We start from the raw sequence: 14,785 nt of genomic DNA, 5'->3' as shown, positions 1-14,785 counted from the left end.
TCCAGCACTTATAGACCAGTTCTGAAGTTCTTTATACCAATATAGTCTGTTGTTGATAGCCAGGATCGATGTGTTAGCTTAAGTGCAATTATCTTTCTATAAATTCTTTGAACTTGTGGTTTTTTGTTCCATATCTGAACTGATGAGATTTCCTTATCATCCTTTTGTGCCTTGGTGTACTCCATGTACATTTCTTAACTGAGACTTTCCATTAGCTGATAATATTGCTGATAGTTAATTATGCTATTTGGCCACTGATGCCATATCAGTGGCCTCATCTTAACATGTCTTTCAAATTCTGAGTTTTTCTCCATGTGACATTGACAGTATTTGAATGCACACTTAATCTGTTTGTAGATAGGCTACCTCTGAACAGGAATTACAAATATTAGTATGTTATTAATATTTTCGAGTCTCCATGGCTCAGTCAGTATAGACAAAGCCTTTTGGTCAGAAAGACCTGGGTTTAATTCCTGTCAATGATGCAAGGAACCTTTATCAGGTCTTTTCGACTAAAAGTGAGTTAGCTGATCTCATACAGAGGTGAAGGGTTTTCCTCCTGGAAACTCAGGTTTTTCATCCCTCAAACCAGTCCTGTGAACACACATTTACAGATATAAATACTTACAGTAGGACAAGGAAGGCAATGGAAACCATTTTGTTCCATAATCATTATTCCCTAGTAAAGTATCATATTGTTATCCCACCAACCATATGGTTGATTAGAGAAGCATATTCTAAAATTGGAGGGGGGGGAGTGATTTGGGATAAATAAGAATACCTTCTGGTAGCATTTGGTGCTAAGCATAAGGAAACAATTCCTTTAAAATACTTGATCAGATAAATATTTGTTTGCAAACTAGCTAATCTTCATTTATTCAGCCCTCAAATAAATGGAAACTTAGTTTATCAGTCCTCAAATGGTTACACGTTTATTAACACCTGGAACATACCACTTTTTGTAACCTTTTTGGACCTCCGACATTGAAACTGGATGTGATTTGTGCTGTTGTTGCTATGTGGTTGTATGTGTACGAGCCTGGACAGTCTACTTCGAATACTTAAAATAGCATATCGCACATTTAATTATGGTGATATTCACTATAGTACACTCAATTGAAAAAAAAAAACATTAGAGATAGGGGTGAGGAAGTTGACACTAGCATCCATGCAGAGTGAAACGTACCCAAACCAAATGCAGACAGCAAACAGGCAGATATCAGGGCTTCTTAACAGTGTATCGCAATCAACGAAGATGGGCAAATGTGGCGATCTTAGCAACTTTGGTCATGGACGTATTATCGGTGCAGGACAGATGGGTCATTCCATCACCCAAATGCTTAAGAACTTAATATGCTGTTTTAAGTTCACTATTACAAACAGTAAAAGCTCAAAACTTATATAATAGCAATCTGAATTTCCTAACATATAATTAAGGAAACGACAGGAAATTGTACAGTTGACAAATACAGATGATTGACAGGAACCACACATGAACGCAAAATGACAACATGAAAAAAATACAAATGCAAGGAATAATAGGAAGACAAAAGAACAAGTGTGAAATTATGAAAATGCAAAATGTTGAAATGTTACATTAGCTTAAATTGATATTACTCAACTGAAATCTTCATAATGAACTAGTGCAAACTGTGCTTTTAAGGTCAGAATTTTAGATCGTCATCGTATGTTACGCTTTCCCTCAGGCCTACACATTTTGCAGCATAAGCTTCCATAACCGATAATCCCATAATTTTCATTTCTCGTTATTCCTGGTAGTATCCCATGTCTGTCAAAGCGTGTGTTCACGGGGCCGGTTTGCCTGCTTTGCGGGAGGAAAACCCCCCAGGATAAACTGTGGAAAAAAACCCTGCTGTCCACACCCAAGACCAGCTAACTTGACTATGGCTGAGGAAGATCCTTAAGCTCCTCACATCACCGATGGGAATCGAACCTAGGACACTCCTTCCCCAAGCATATGGTTGTGAAGGGCATAGCCACTAGACTAACCACGTGGACAAGTTTAAATCAAAAATTCTAAATTAGAATAGCTTACCTTTGAAAAGAATCTTTCAAACACAAAATGACCTGCTAGTTACACAAAGTTCATAACTTTGAATTAAAGAACCTGTATATTGTATCATGTTTTATTATTATTCACAGTACTAAAAGAATGGTATCTATTTATGTCAACTGTCCATCCACGTAGGAAGCTGAATTGTTCACACTAGCTGTGCCAATCACTCTCTTCCCCCTCCCCTTTAGTTTGATAATGCATACTAACGTTCATCAGTTGTCCTCTCCCTGTTTTGTAATTTGAGGTGACAAAAATGTACTGACTTAATTTTTCAAGTTATTTTTTATTTTAATAGCACATACTTAGTTTATTGTGAAGATTATTTCAGATAACACATTAATTTAAGGTATGTAACATTTTGAAATTTAAACATTAATTTGGCATATTCCTTTTTATTTCACACTCATCTAGTTCTTTCTAATGTTATCTGAGGCCGTGGTTCTGTTTAAATCAGGAAGAAGGAAAAAAATCAGCCACCTTTAATAGTGCGTACAGAGCATAGTCAAAGTATTTGAATTTAAAAAAAAATTTTTTTTTTAGATTTTAATAGCACATACTTAGTTTATTGTGAAGATTATTTCAGATAAAACATTAATTTAAGGTATGTAACATTTTGAAATTTAAACATTAATTTGGTGTTGCACTACCTTACCCCAGTCCTGAAGATATTTGCTTACACTTTATTCAAGTGTAAGCAAACTTTGTTTGCTTACACTTGGATAAAGGATTAAACTAAATTTATTATAGTCTAACCAAGTGAAAAATAAACTTCCAACATCTTTCTCTAAATCCAGAGTAATTCAATAAAAAGGTGATACACCTGTTGGCAACTCCTATTGCTTCTGCCTTGGTATCTCCACATTTGGGTCTGCCTCCCACTGACGAGACCTCAATAAAGGTTGAAACTGGTCTGGGTAGTGGCCCTTCCCTTAATGCATAGCAGTATACATGTTCGCAAGGAGATGTGCTTTGCATTATGGGAGATACTGAGACAAGGAGTGGTGAGAGCTTGGTCCACCTTTGCTTGGAGTCACCTGGTGTTGCACTACCTTACCCCAGTCCTGAAGATATTTTCAGGTGCAAACTTTGTTTGCTTACACTTGGATAAAGGATTACGCTAAATTTATTCAAGTATTTGAATGCTTGCAGCGTAAATTGAATAGGAATGTATATTGACATACATTCCTATTCAATTTACGTTATCTTTTGTCCTTGATTAATATCTTAATTACTGTTAGGCAAAATAGTCAAATTTTTGGGTTTCTTTCTTAACAAATAAAAATGTATGAAAGCTAAGTTCTGTGCAAACAAAAGTAGCTATAAAAAAACAAAATTAAATTAAAAATTAAAGTAGCTAACAAAAAGTAATTGAAAAACTTTGGAAGAATGCATGAAAGCTAAATATGAAGGGTTGCAAAATATTCTGAATGATATTTGAAAAGTAACTTCTAATTAAAGAGGAAAATTTTGACAGTAGTTACTGTAATTGCTATATGAAGTCAAAAAAACAACGGATCAAGGTATTTGTAGAAATTTTTCCTCTCCAGATGTTCATTCAGTGATATGTATTGTGAGTGTGTAAAACTGGAAGAAAACTCATGTAAAAAACTTTATTAGCATAGAATTTTCACCTAAGTATTCTATTAGCATAGAATTTTTGAATATGCAGGAGTACAAGATCACAGAATGGCAATTAACATTAACAGACAATTCTAAAAAGAGTCACCTACATAGCTAAATATAAGATAACTATAAAAGGTCAATTTTCTAACTTATTAATATATATATATATATTTGGAGCCTCCATAGCTCAGCCAGTATAGACAAAGCCCTGTGAACAGAAAGACCTGGATTCTATTCCCGTCAGTGACATAAGGAACCTTTATCCGGTCTCATACAGTGGTGGAGACTGACAGCCTATTTAAATTGTCCTGCAAGTTCTTCACATTGCCTTGATTAACTATTATTATACCTAATTTTGCATCATCAGCAAACAACTTATTTCCTTTCAGGTTATTTCCTATCTCATTTATGTACAAATTAAACAGCAATGGTCCCAACTGAACCTTGTGGCACACCACTAGTCATCTGTTTTCACCTCGATTCTGCCCCTCCATGTACCACTTTTTGATATCTATCCGGCAGCCACCCTCTTATCCATTTAACCATTTGTTCTAATTTGCGTAACAGAGTTCCATGTATTCTGACAAATGCCTATGCAAAATCATTATAGCCATTTCCTTTATCCAACTCAGCTGTTACTCTATTATAAAAAGTTAGTAAATTACTAAGGCATGACTGATCCTTCACAAAGCCATGTTGACCCTCATACAATATCATATTTTTATCTTCCCATTCTTGAATTCTCTTTATTATCAATGTTTCTAGTACTTTTACCACCACACCTGAGATACTGATTGATCTGTAATTTGCTACTGTAGTCTTAGAATCTCCCTTATGCAAAGGAATTATTTTGCCCTCTTTCCACTCCCTTGGAACTCTACCAGAGCTGAGAGTAAATTAAACAGACTAGTCAAAGGCATTGCTAGTTCCCTTGCACATTCTCGCAAAATCCTGTGTGTATGTGTGTCAGGGACGAATATTCCAGGTGCGTGGTTCTTATCCACCAAATAACAATATCAAAGATATTATATTTTTGCATTTATTCCCATTAAAGACCATTAATTGTTTCCAGACTTTGCGTGATTTCTAAAAGTAAACACACTATACTAATGCTTCATGAAGAGGACAAACGTTTTGACGTGTAAACATTGCATCACATTTGTGTTACACGCCCAGGTGTGCATTCAAAGTGCATACTCCTTTGAGCCCTTTGAAAAGATGCACAGATGGCACAGTGGGTCAAATTCTTTGTGTTGTAGTAGTTTTAAACCACTCAGAAGGCAAGGCAGGGTGAGCTCTGAGACAATAGCACCTAGAGACTGTGATTGGTTGTGTCAACTAATCCAATTGAATGTTGTCATTTGTTACGAGTTGCTGTTTTTGTTTTCAGTTTCATCTGTTTTGCATGCGGGAAGTGTGAACTGACTTGGTAGGCAAGTTTTTATATAAATTAAGTGGATATTAAATCCAACATAATTTCAGAGCCGAATACAGAAACTATAAAAGTTTTGTATTTGAAAGTTGACCAGAGAGCTTGTGGGAATACACTTGCTGCCATACTAAGAGTTGTCCTAGCCGAACCTAATAGCAAGCACGCATGCCAAAGCACCCGTATATTCGCCTACTATTGGTCCATTTTAATAAGGTTTCACTGAGTTGAAAGCTGTTTCAAACTCATTGGTTTTCATCAGAGATCAAGCAGAAACCTAAGAGCAAAAACACTCAATACCTAGGTACTGTGGGTACTGAGAGTTTTTGCTCTCTTAGGTTTCTGCCCTATAGTTTCTGTATTCGGCTCTGAAAGTATGTTGGATTTAATATCCACTTAATTTATATAATTTTGCATTGCCGAATTGAAGCCTTTTAGCTCTTTATTTTAGTAAAAATGTTTTTATATTTATGTATAATATAGACAAGTTTTCGATAAATTTATAAAATTTTTTGTCCATGTTTACAATGGGAAACTATTGTAGTCGAAGGAGGTGAGCCTCGTCCTGTTCTTCCAAATTTTATGGTCAAACTGACATGAATTTTGTAGCGCAGGTTGAATAAGCCATGACAGCACACCCAACCGAAATAGGCATGCGACGCCACTGATATATACAGGGTGTTCGGGATAAATTTGACATATTTATAATTAATTATATTTTTCCGTAAGTTACATGTATTAACACACACTTCTCTTCATTTAAAAGTTTGGACCCTTCTTCATTCATATACAAGATGTCAGAAAGGATGGATAGCTGGAACCCACCTGAATCATGGAAGAGAATAACTTGTATCATGATGATTCGTGCCTGCCATCAAAATAAGGATATTACGACTGCTGCCCAATGCTCCCTGAATACAGTAAAAACAATCAGGCATGAACTAGAGACTTGCAATGGTGACTACGAGGATGTAGCAAGAAGAAAGATCCCTAGCAGACGATCTGATTGCGTTTGTACAGCAGAATTCCTCGCAAATCTGCAGGAACAGGTGTTGAAGAACCCTGGCATTGGAATTCGGGCTTTGTTCGTGGAGTTGCTAACTGTAGTCAAGCCCTGGATAACAAGGGTAGGCAATGGTAGGCCGTATGTATGGCAGCAGGATTCGGCCCCTTGCCACACCTCTGGGAAAAGTCAAAAATGGTTGTCTGAAAATTTCTACGACTTCACCAGTCCAAATGTTTGGCCTCCAAACTCCCCAGACCTTAACCCCATGGATTATTTTGTATGGGGCGCAGTTGAAAAAGACACCAATCGCACTTCCAGTAATACAAAAGCCCAGTTAATGGATAAAATTAAAACAGTTTTTGCGGCCCTTCCCAGGGAGACTGTAGCATCAGCTTGTTCGAGGTTCCGAAGCAGAATTGAAGCTGTGATCGATGCTAATGGTGGTTATTTTGAGTAAATCTTGTTGATAGTATTGTAATTAACTCTGCCTGTAATGTTTTTTTGTCAATTCATTAAATTTAATAGATACAAAGAAGATTTTCTTTTTCCTTACGAAACTGTCAAATTTATCCCGAACACCCTGTATATATATAATTATTTATTTATTTTTTTGATAAGTTAGGAAATTATTGACCTTTTATAGTTATCTTATATTAGCTACTTAGATGGTACTTTTTGGAATTGTTTGTTAATTGCTATTCTGTGATCTTGCCTATGATACTTAAGTGAAAATTCTATGCTAATAGTTTTTTAATCTCAGTTTTCCATCTTTTTATAATTCCTTGCAATATGCAACTTTCATTATTGAAACCAATTATATATATAATCATGAGAAGGTATATATATATATATATATATCATCATTTTCTTCTCATGATGTTGGCAAAAAAAAAAAAAAGACATGCATTGAGAAGAATTATTGATTTCATACAGACTTAATGGAGTTTGAATATTCACTGACAAGTTCACAACCACCTCTAGCAACCCATTTCACTAATTCGCCAATCTTGAAGTGAAAAATAGATTCCTCATGTCCTTCCTAACCATAGTCTTATACAACTTCCATTGGCGGCCCCTTATTTTCTCTTCTGTCATATATTGAAAAATTTGTTTATCTATCCAATAAAAACCCTTCAATAATTGTTTTGTAACTGTACGTTTTTCTGTCATATCTTCTTTGCTGCTTTTCTCCAATACATAAAAATATTGGAGAAAAGAGTGGTCCCACAGATCCAGAAAAAGACAAACTCCTCTTCCAACAGGGCCTTGCTCCATGGCATACTTCAAAAAAAGTGAGTTCCTCAAAAATCAAAACAACATCCTATTGCTTCAGTGACCAGATAACATTAATCCAATAGAAAGTTTGTGGGCCATAGTGAAAAAGAGACTTCGAAAATTAAATTGCGATACAAAGAATAACTTAATACAATCCATTATAAAAGTATGGCTTTGAGAAGTAAAAATGAGAAAAATGTGTTCTACATTGGTATTCCATGCCTAAATAAATTAATGAACTTATTAGGAACAGAGGATATATAAATTATTAGGTAAAGTTGGAGTTTAATTTTTGTACTTATTTTCTTATGTTAAAATTTTTCTTTAAAATGTAAGTGTTCAGATTAATTTTTTTGCTATTTTATCAGAACTCAGAAAATCTATCAGGAACTTGAAATGTGGAAAGCAGCTGGAGTAGATGATATTCAACTAGAAATGTTCAAATATGAGGGTATAAAAGTTTTTTTTTTAATAGTGACTACATAATTTAGAAGATTGAGTTCCAGATAATTGGAGCAGAGTGCTGATAATAATAATAACCAGAACAAGGGGGGGAAAAAGAACTGAATGTAGGAATTACAAGAGAATTTCTCTACTGAGTGTTCTAGGTTAAGATATATGCATGCATAAAACCAGCTAAGAAAAACTTGGGGAAGAACTGCAATTTGACCTGAACCTGCCTTCTTATCTGGACCGGTACTTTAAGACAAATAGTTGAGAAAACAATGGGAATATAACAGGTATCTGAATTTAAGTTTTACATATTTGAAAAAGACATGTAATATAAGATGCCAAGAGAAAATCCCTTTAAAATACTATATTTAACATGCAGTGATAAGAGAGTTATTCCTCTTTATAAAGCCTTAATATGACCACATCTGGATTATTGTGTTCATGTCTGGTCACCTGGGTTTCTTGGAAATGAAGTGGATTCAGAGGAAAGTGACCAAGGTGGTGAGTGGTCTGTGGAATGCCCTTCATGAGGATAAGTTGAGGGGGTTTGTGGATTGCAAAAGTTGGTTAATAGGCAAAAAAAAAGGCATGGGGAAATATGATAGAAACATTGCAGTTGGGCTTGAGTGCAGTTAGCAAGGGTGTAAGGACTAGATTTTTCACTTGGAGAATTGTGAATAAATGGAATGGATTTCCTGAATCAGTTGTGAGTGCTTTTTCTATTAATGGTTTCAAGGTACATATAGATATTGAGTTGATAGTTTGGGTTTCCTTCTATTATGAGGCTTAGGACTCCATGGAGGTGCCCATGCAATAATATATGGGGTAAATAGGATATTATACAGAGCAACAAATAACCCATAAGTTGTAAGCTGCAACTAAAATTGGAGGAGGTACAAGAATAATTATACAACGTATAATGCTATGTATTATGGGAAGGACTACTACACTGGTCAGTTTTGACCTTTATTAAGGTCTCATCAGTGGAAGCAAGACCCAGAAGTGATAGGTTGAGGTAATACAGAAGTCTTTCATTTTTGGTATCTAGTGTGAGTAACACATATAACATCCACATTGTTTTGCATCATATAAGACAATACTGATGTACGTACTAACAGACGATTCATCTTGTAAACAGATGATGCAAACTTATGAAATCGATAAATACAGTGCAGGATTCTTCCGTATGATTTTCTTAATATATTTTCATATACAAGTAGCCAAAAGGTGTCGCACCTTATTACTAAAATACTTTGGATTAGAGATGTCGAAAGTTTTTTCACTTGGTTTTCATTATACTTATCCATATGGATATGTGTATTGCATTATGGGATACTAAGGCAATTGATGTGAAGTCATTAGCCTATATATATATATATATATATACAAGGAGCCCAGTCGTGAAGTGACTTCACATGCAAACTTTGTTTGCTTACACTTGGATAAAGGATGAAACCAAGAATACAATTTATTGACAAATTGAAAGTAGATGATAAAATTAAGTAATTATTGCTTAGTCGGGGAGTCAGATGAATAAATTTATAAACAATGAGAAAGAAATTAGCCAAAGAACTAAACTTTCAATATACAAGTTTTAACTTGTAGATCTGGGAGTTGAGATGGGTTGGAAATAAAATAGTTAATTGAAAACCAATTAATTATTTTATTTGAAATATTGAAAAGTTCTAAGGAAAATTAGAAGAGTGAGTTAATACATCAATAGCAGAAGCACATGAAAAATGAAGATATGAAGGAACTTAAAACTGTTAGCATTTAAGAATGTGTTAAATCTAAGATAGAATGACCACTTAAACAGAATATATACAATTTTTTTTTTGCTCCACAGATTAAACACACATCTAGAAGTAATAATTAAATAATTTTTTTTTCAGCTATTATTGATATTTCACCTTGATACCAGAAGGGTGGTACCTCATGCATGAGGCACACTGTAGGAAGGCACACACACAGAATGGATTCAAAAATGGCATGATTTTATGTGATCTTAGTTACAAGCACAGCTCTGGAAATCGCACATCAGTGTTTGAAATTGGCTGCATGGAAAATGTGAAGAGGTAAATGCAGTAAGAAAACATGCAATTAGTTCAATAGTTTTTTTTTTTTTTTTAAGGGTAGGCATTTAGAGGTAAATACAAGTAGAAAGTGTGCAATTATTTCCATATTTTTTAGCAATGGCATAAGGATAAACATTTAGAAGTAACTGCAACTAATAAACGTACAATTAGTTCTGCATTCTTTTTCAAGGGGATATGGGTAGGAATTTAGAAGTACAATATGCAATTAGAAAATGTGTTCAAAAATATGGAACATGCTCCAGGTTTTCCATAAAACCAAGTATCAAATTTATCGTAGGATTTCATGGCCAGTGAACACCTAAAAGAGTGCAATTTTTAAAGTATGGAAATTACATGCTTTTTTTAACTGATCAAAAAACACCAAGAATTTTACTAATTCTTGGTGTTTTTTGATTTTAACTATAAGCCTCTGAGATTTTTGATAGTGAGGCAACCAAATTCGTTTAGAGATTCCAAAAATAGTATTGGATTTATATTTGAAAAAAAAAAAAAAAAAACTACTGTACAGATCTAAATACAAATTAAGAAAATTGTTTTGAAATCTACTTTAAACTGGCCTTCAGAAATCTGGGAGACCATAATCAAAAGACTTACTCCAAAATTGCAAAAATTCTGTGGATCTGCCAAATAAAAATGACTGCAAATAAAAAAAAAAAAAATACATTTGCCATCAAGAGTTTAGAGAGAAATTAGGAGGAATGATGAGAATGTGTAAGTGCAGCTCAGCTATTGAAAAGTGATATTATGTCATTGAGCATGGTTATGAATTGGTAAAGGGGAGGGTGGGTTTGGACTTTTTGAATGTCTGTGGGAACAAGAAAGGGAAAGTTGTCCAACTGGGCTATGCAGACTGCATATATAAGTATATGAAATAGGCAGGTAACTTATGTTTGTATACAAAAGTGAGGAGCATTAGGAACAAAAGGGTTGAGTTTGTTGGCTTAGGGAATATGTTGTGGCCTATGATGGTTGACATTAGTGAAACCTGCTTAAGTCACATGTAATTGGAATTCTGTGTAACGGGTATAATATTTTCATGAAGGAGAGAGGAAAGTACTACTAATATCAGATAATTTGAGTTCATTTGGGGTAGAAACTCATGAAAGTAATGTTCCATGTAGTAATGAGTTTAAGACTATCTGGTGTGAATTGAAGGCTAACACAATGAAATGTATGGTGGGATGTTGCTAGGGGCAATGAACTGTGTTGGCAAATTATCATGTGTGACTTAAATTATCTCTTGATTTGGTAACAGAGAAAATCCATGATAAAAATGAAGGAGAATTTATTGAGTAATTGGGAAACAACTTTCTCATGCAACATCTGAAAGAAGGAACTTGGAAGTGAAAGAATTAGATTTGATCATAGCATCAGAAGGGGTCCTAAGAATGTGGCTGTTTTAACACCTACTGGTGACAGCGATCATGACACACTGACCTAGAAAGTAGCTAAGTGTATGTGGATGTTCCAATGAGGAAAGGTTACATGTTGAACTACAAAGCAGGAAATTATAACAAATTTAAGAAAATACTATATTTGGTCCCATGGTATCCATTACTAAATGGGAAGGCTATCTGCAGCACTTGGGAAATGTTGAAGAGATGTTTAAATGATGCAATATCTAAATATGTTGCCCCAGTTCAAAAAACAACTCTGGTGGGAGTTGTTTTTTGAATCATCTTATATATCGCTTATAAATAAGAGATATATAAGATGATGTGGAAGGAATACCATAAGAATAAGGATGAGAGGAGTTATGAAATATTTAAAGTGAAGACCAGAACAGTTACAAGTATTGTATAAAAAGCAAATTTGGAATAATGAAAAAATAAATAAATAAAAAGGTTATGCAGGTATTATGGTATTCTGTGAGTGAAAGAATGAATAGAAGAATAACTACTGAATGAAGAACATATACTTGTGTCAGAAGGATATGAAATTGTTTTAAAAATGAGCACTTAACTACAATTTATCAACCTGGTCTGTGCAACGTGACATACAGTATTACTACATTGAGGTCTCATCAGTGAAAGCAAGACCCAGAAGTGATACCAAGGTTGAAGTAATGCAGAAGTCTTTCATTTTTGGCATCTAGTGTGAGTAACACATATGAAAAGCATATGTGTTACTCCCATGAGGTGCATGAGAAGGAGATTCTACAGTGGTTGCATGACCTAGTTAGGCCACTGACCTGACTATAATTTGAGTCTCAGCTCAGGAAATATTCTGCAGGCATGATAGTCCCATTGTACAAGATCTGATATGTCTAACTACTGATCCATCAGTATCTCTAAAGTAGTGGTGAAGAGTTGGCAAGAACTTGCATACAGAAATGAGTTGAGACCTAGCTATACTTTGCAAGGAATAGTATGGGGGTTTACTAAAGGCAAGTAATTCTGAACAGTTTGCTCGTATTTTGTAATATTACAGCTAAATTAGATAAACTGTGATACTATTGGACTTTGCTAAGGCATTTGACTACATGAAATGTAGTCAAATGAAAGGGATTACAAAAACAATTAATGTAACATGCACACATAAATCTTACAATACTAAGCCCAACCATGTGGGTGACACTAAAGTCCTATCTAGGTAGAGCGCCCTCTAAGGGCGGTCGTAGGTGGCCTGGAATGTAAGGTGGGACCTCTGGTGATGAGTGTTTCCCAAATCTTCGGAAGCTTAATGCAACCGTATTTATTAAGGTTTGGTTGGTTTCTGAGAGAGCTGCTGCTGCTGCTTCTAAGAAAAGTCTCTCTTTCTTGAATTTGCTGTGGTGGAGCATGATGGTTTTCTTCCATGATACTCTGTGGGTGGTGTCTAAAAAAACTCCAGGCAGCGAGAGAGGAGGGAGTTGATCTTTCGTAGAACGGATAAGGGTAGCAAGTTTGTGGTAGGGCTTATATGCTGTGTGTAGGTTGTACTTTTACAACCTACACACTAGAAGTACAACCTACACACAGCATAAAATCTATAAAATCTCGCTGCCTGGAGTTTACAAAGTACCCTGTTCCTGTAAGCTGGTGTACTTTGGACAGACAGGCAGATCAGCATCCATCCACCTGGAGGAACACAAGTCTTACATATGCAAACATAACTATGGCCATTCAGGCTTGGCTGACCATGTTTTGGACACTACCCACAGAGTATCATGGAAGAAAACCACCATGCTCCACCACAGCAAATTCAAGAAAGAGAGACTTTTCTTAGAAGCAGTAGCAGCTCTCAGAAACCAACCAAACCTTAATAAATACGGTTGCATTAAGCTTCTGAAGATTTGGGAAACACTCATCACCAGAGGTCCCACCTTACATTCCAGGACCTACGACCGCCCTTAGAGGGCGCTCCACCTAGATAGGACTTTAGTGTCACCCACGTGGTTGGGCTTAGTATTGTAAGATTTGTGTGTGCATGTTACATTAATTGTTTTTGTAATCCCCGTAGATGTCCTAGTGACTAGGATGAAATATAGGAAGTATTAAATTCTATTTTAATTCTTTTTGAGTGTTGTAAAATATCCATTAAGCCTCCAACACAATGGAGAGGTATCCGAAAGTGGTATCTCTTCAGAAAAGAAACATTCTTACTAAATGGATATAATTTGAGAATAATAAAAAAAAAAAAAAAAAAAAAATTAACGACTCTTCTATACAGCAAATAAGAAAAGAAGCCCACAGAACACTTATACCATATATTAAAGAGATCTCTGAACATGTGGTAAAAATTATGAAAAATATAAGCTCATTGCTACCTGTAAATCCACCAACCAAATTTATAACCTGCTACCTTCTCCAAGACAGGAACTACTAAGATAGTGTATGAAGATGATATCCCAAACCCTCCGGGTCAGATATTCTCAGGTGTCACTTGTCCGCAAACCAGGAGCAATCTCTTGAAAATAGTAACATGGAATGTCAGAACACTCTATGAGGTTGGCAAATTAGACAACTTAATCCAGGAATTAGAAGTGATGAAGGCTGATATTGCAGGTATCAGTGAAGTGAGGTGGACAGATACAGGAATAATAAGAAAAAAAAATCGCACTATAATCTACTCAGGCAGTGACTTGCACCTTAATGGAGTAGTGCTTGTCCTAAGTAACAGAATTGCAAAATCTCTACATGGTTATTGGCCCATAAATGACAGAATCATAACATTCAAAATAACCACAACTATTCAACCCATATATTATCCAAGCATATTCACCAACCCAAGACCACCCAGATGAAGAGCTGGAACAATTTTATGAAGACATCCAAACTACAATCTCTAGTGCTAAGTCAGATGATATTATAATTGTAAAAACTCAATTGTAGCTTAAATATTCCAAAGCATAGTACATTGATTTTTTACTTAGGTCAAGTCCCATAAGAATGATGTAAAATTAAACCTTGTTTGTCTCTGTATATTTTGTATTAGATATTTTTGTAAATAACTCTTTGGAAGTTAACTGTATATAATCCTTTAATAAGAATATGTTAGTGTGTTAAAAACAAAGCCGGAGTTGTATGTAATAGATCTACATGGTGGCATAAGAAAGGTTGTATATGAAATTTATGTGAAAGGCTTACAAGCTCTGCATGTAAATCCAGAATACCTCTGAAGTCAGTCAGAAAGGTTCAAACAACTTTCCGATGGCCGGCAACTTAAAATCAAAAGAAAGCACGGAAGAGAACAAAAAGTGGACCAAACTTGAAGATGAAAGAGTCATGCCGAGTTCTTTGGGGGTTGCAAACTTCGTGCGAGGTCTCAGAGAAGGCATAATAAAAAGGGAACAGAGCCAAACATAGGGAGCTTTCTGGTTTGAGATGTTGCTAGAGAAAGAGACT

This window comes from Typopeltis vanoorti, chromosome 13, assembly GCF_054136105.1.
Source record: "Typopeltis vanoorti isolate ZY-2024b chromosome 13, IOZ_Tvanoo_1.0, whole genome shotgun sequence".
Classification (NCBI taxonomy): domain Eukaryota; kingdom Metazoa; phylum Arthropoda; class Arachnida; order Uropygi; family Thelyphonidae; genus Typopeltis; species Typopeltis vanoorti.
This window is presented reverse-complemented; position numbering follows the sequence as displayed.